Here is a 5,129-nt window from a genome sequence, read left to right as displayed (position 1 = left end):
AGGGATCGAAGCCAGGCGAAATTTGAAAGTCCAGGCGCGCCAAGTGAAAACGCAGCCGTTTTGGCTCAAACCCTAAGCATGCAAACTCATAATCCGCAGGAAACGTTGAAGAACACGCATGTAAATTCGCATGAAACGCTATGAAGGTTATAACTAAATCCGCAGGAAAAGTGCAGGAACTATGAACACGATGAAGATCTTCATCCTCAAATTTTCCAGAAAATCTCAACATGTCCAGAAATCAGCAAGGCGTATATCATTGTAAAGATCTTCCAACATACAACATGAATACATGATCAAATCAACAAGAAACATAACAACACGCATGGATCGAGTGAAAGAAGATTCAACATCAAAACTTTGAACAACCATATCTCCATCAATTTTGCACGAAAATCATCGATTCAAAGCTCATAACACTCAACATTCAAAGATCTATCATAATAGCATAAAGATTTTAAGAAAATAAGAGGTCGAATTGGAACCTCTTTGATGAACAGAGCTGGATTTCGGATGAATTTAAGTATTGTGATGCTTCAATATCCTTCTACACAGCTTGTATGAACGCTTGGAGGTAAAAGTTCAGCTCAATTGCACACGAACTTGCAAGAATTTGGACCTGCCATGGTTACTTCAAGCTTTTCAAATGCTTCCACCTTGCACGATTTCTACTGATTCTATGGAGGATCATGCTCAATATCAACTCAACAACAAGGATTAAGCAATGAAATGAATTGAATATGAAGAAATTGGAAGAAATTTTGAGAGAGAAATTTTGGTATTCAAGATCTAGATCTTGAGAAATGAAGTGTTGTTAGCAGAATTCTATTAGGGTTTGCTATATATACTTCCTCTTAATCACTTCCCTAATCATGTTTAAGCTCATGGCAATTGGATTAGTGAAAATAGAGTGCAAATGCAAAATGGCCAATTCACCCTATGCATGAATATCATGGATGAACAGTGCACGTGGCTGATCCAATTTCACTTAAAAATGCATTTTGGAGCTATTGACAATGATAGAATGCTCAAACAATTAGCCAATTTTAAACTTTGAAAATTCCCTCCAAAAATCAAGTGGATTGGCACATGTTCATATGATCATAATTCATGAAATGCAATGCATGATTTGGATAGTAGAAGTCAAGAGAAGAATTTAGCAAAAAGAACCACTTGAATTGGACATTTGGTTAAGAAGTTATGCACATTTGAATCTCCATGTACATCTTGCCATGTTTTGACCATAATTCCTTAACCACACATGAGAAATTGATGATCTTGGACTTTTTGGAAATGGAAGAGAAAGATCTACAACTTTCATGTTCAACAAAATTTCATTTGAAGCTTTCTTGATGATGTAATTTGAAGTTGAAGTTAGGTTAAAACCTTTCCATTTTTAGCAATTTTGAATTATAGGTCACTTTCTATTTTTGGAAAGTTTTGACCTGACTTTATTTTCTTCAATGTTGGTGTTTGAAATGTCAAATGAGACTTGTTTGAATATGAATGAAGTATTTCTAATCACTTCCCACCTCCAAATCCAATAGTTGACTGAGCAGTTGACTTTCTAGGCCTTCAGTTGACCTGGCTATGCTCTGATGAAATTCAAGCCTCTACCACTTGGGGATTTTGATTCAAAATGATATCATAGCTCATATGAACTCTTGTGAATGATTATGGTGCCCAAATTCTCAAGAATGGCCACCATCTATTGCTCAATGATTGCCTTTGACTGCTTTGACCTAAGATTGCTTCATCTGCAAGGCAAAGGTTAGATGACATATTTTTGTACTTTTGGTTAGTGGTAAAAGAAAAGCAATGATACACAAATGCAACACATGCTTGGTGATCAAGAATCACTCTCAAAAGATAACCCACCCACAGGGAAGGAGGCAAGGTGCACAATGATCCTTGAGGCAATGACATGATATGATATGATGCCATGAGGGATCTTAGGGACAAAATTGGGGTCTTACAGATAGGGGAATTAAATTGATGCTAGATCCCAAGTCAATCAAGCCATTACCTGTGTAGGTGTCTCCGATGGTTACCGGTAAAGCGACTCGTCCCGGATCGGATTCCTTCCTTGGGAGAGTTTTTTGAATGATGGCACTACATCGTGCATCAAGCAAGATTGTCTCTGGTTCCGTGTACCTCCGCTTTTTAGTAAGAATGTCTTTCATGAATTTTGCATACTTAGGCATTTGCTCCAATGCTTCGGTAAACGGAATGTTCACTTTCAATTGTTTGAAAATATCCATGAATCGGGCGTAATGTCGTTCATTCTCCCTTTTAGATGGAGCATGTGGATAAGGAAGGTTTTGGATTGGAGTAGCGCTCACTACCTCCTTTCCTTTAGCAACTCTAGAACTTCTCGCTCTTTTCTTTTTCACTTCCTCCACCATTACTTCATCACTCTTATTTTTCTCAATTTCCACACTTTCTTTCTTTTCAACTTCACCATTCTTTTCGTTCTTTTCAACTTCTTCCTCACTCCACTCCCCCACTTCACCATCAATACTATCCTCTATTATTTTCTCCTCATCATTTTTTTCTTCCTCTCTATTTTCACTCTCATCTCTTTTTTTATTCTCACTAATCAACTCCCTTCCACTTCTCATCGTTATCGCTTTACAATGCTCTTTAGGATTCGTTTGCGTATTCGCCGAGAAAGATGGATCGGGTTGTTGTTCCGCTAGTTGCTTAGCAAGTTGTCCGACTTGAGTCTCAAGATTTTTTATTGCCGCATCGTTGCTCTTTTGATTAACCATCGACATTTGCATAAATTTTTTCAATGTCTCTTCCAATTTTGAAGTCACGACCGGCGGTTGTTGAGGTTGGTAAGGATTTTGGGGAGGGTTTTGACGGTTAGAAGAACCACCCCCATAACCTTGGTTATGGTAATAGTTACTTCTTGGTTGGAACCCTTGATTCCCTTAGAAGTGTTGTTGTTGATTTTGAGGATGTGGTTGATAAGGTTGTTGTTGTTGTTGTTGTTGCCTCGGTTGGTAGTCTCGTTGATTAGCCATGTAGTTTACTTCTTCGAGCCCGGGAGGTGGACAAAATCCGGTGTCATGCTCACCTTTGCAAAGCTCACAACAAGCTATTTGTTTAGCTTTTGAAGGTTCTCTCAACTCTTTTATTTGTTGAGTTAAGAGTTCCACTTGTTGTGAAATGAGTTTGTTTTGGGCAAGAATAGCATCATTCGTCCCAAGTTCAAGCACTCCCGGTTTCTTCAAAGAGTTGCCTCTACTTTGACTTTGGAGGTCATTTAGAGCCATACGGTTAATGATATTCGTAGCCTATGCGGCGCTTTTAGACAACAAGGAACCACCCGAAGTAGCATCCAACAAAGTCTTGCAATTCGGTTGGAGGCCATTCTTGAAAATGTGGATTTGAGTCAATTCGTCAAATCCATGCCCTTTTCACTTCCGAAGCATGGATTTAAATCTCTCCCATGCCTCATTCAATGATTCATTGGTTCCTTACGAAAACACGGAGATAGCCGTTTTGGATTCCATGAAACGGTTGTGGGAGAAAAATCTTTCAATGAACTTCTCTTCCAACACGTTCCAATCCGTCATGACTGTAGGTGTTTGATCCAAGTACCAATCTTTAGCTTTGCCGAGCAAAGCATGAGGAAATAATCTCTTGAACAACGGTAGCTCTTGAGCTTGATCAACTCCGGCCGCCAATGCTATCTCATAAAATTTGGTGAGAAAAGCAAAGGGGTCTTCATGGTCCATTCCGGTGAATGGACTTCCATATAATAGGTTAAGAGTTCCCGTCTACATCTCGGCTTGCCTTCCCGTGTGGTTGGTAAACTGAGCAGTATTCCTTGGACTGTTGACACATGGTGTGGAAATGGGCGGTGGTTGTGGTGGTTGATCCATGATAGGTGTGAAAGGTGGTGAATGTGTTGTAGAAGAACTTTCTCCTTGTTCTTGTCGTTGTCTAGCTTGTTGCCTCCTTCGTCTCGTTCTGCTATTCAGTCTCCTGGCGGTTCTTTCGATCTCAGGATCAAAAAGAAGTTCGTCCTCAGGAACCTGCCCTCGCATAAAACGAAAGTTGCACACTAAACCAAACAAATTACAAGCACAAGTCAAAAATTCAAAAGTTAAAAATTAAGCAACTATTGCGATGCTCGCAATATAAATTCACAATCCCCGACAACGACGCCATTTTGTTGATTGTAATTGGGCATCTAACACACGCCGAAACAAAACACCGAAAAGAGACGCTGAGACGTCAAAAGAAACACTCAACAAGGAAACAGAATGCCAATAGATGGACTTATATCTAACTCCTCAAAACAAACCGGAAACAGAATGCCAATAGATGGACTTACTTCCGACTCCGAACAAAAACCAACAAGGAAACAGAATGCCAATACATGGACTTATATCCGACTCCAAACAACAACAAAAAACAGGAAACAGAATGCCAATACATGGACTTACTTCCGACTCCCAACAAAACACACGCTAACCAGCGAACACCAAAGAAAAAGGAAACAGAATGCCAATACATGGACTTACATCCGACTCCAAACAAGACACACGCTAACCAGCGAACACCAAAGAAAAAGGAAACAGAATGTCAATACATGGACTTACATCCGACTCCAAACAAGTAACACTCGCTAACCAGCGAATACCAAAGAAAAAGGTTATCAGATTGACAAACTAATAGGGAGTCTGGAACTCGAGCCTAATAGTTGTCACACAAACACAAAGAGACGCTGAGACGTCAAAAGAAACAAAAAGGTTGAACACACAAACTAAAAGGGAGACTAGAGCTCGAGCCTAATAGTTGTCATGCAAAACACACACCCAAAAAGGAAAAGGTTGCCCGGAGAGATCTCGCTCGATCTCCTGCCTACGTATCTCATCTGGTATGAGAATCAGGGCGACGTAGTTCCCCTTAACAGGGGTACAACTCTCTCCTAACCAGAGACCAGGGAAACAACAAACTAAGTAGGGAGACTAGTGCTCGAGCCTAACAGTTGTCATGCGAACAATTATCCCTAGGTTGAGGTCTCTAACAAGAGTTTGACTCACACAGGAAGCGAGTCAACTCAAGTCTATCTCTACATACGTTCAACATCCTCAAAAGTTAACCGTGCGACT

Source organism: Lathyrus oleraceus, chromosome 1 (assembly GCF_024323335.1).
Source record: "Lathyrus oleraceus cultivar Zhongwan6 chromosome 1, CAAS_Psat_ZW6_1.0, whole genome shotgun sequence".
Classification (NCBI taxonomy): domain Eukaryota; kingdom Viridiplantae; phylum Streptophyta; class Magnoliopsida; order Fabales; family Fabaceae; genus Lathyrus; species Lathyrus oleraceus.
Note: the sequence above shows the minus strand (reverse complement) of the source record.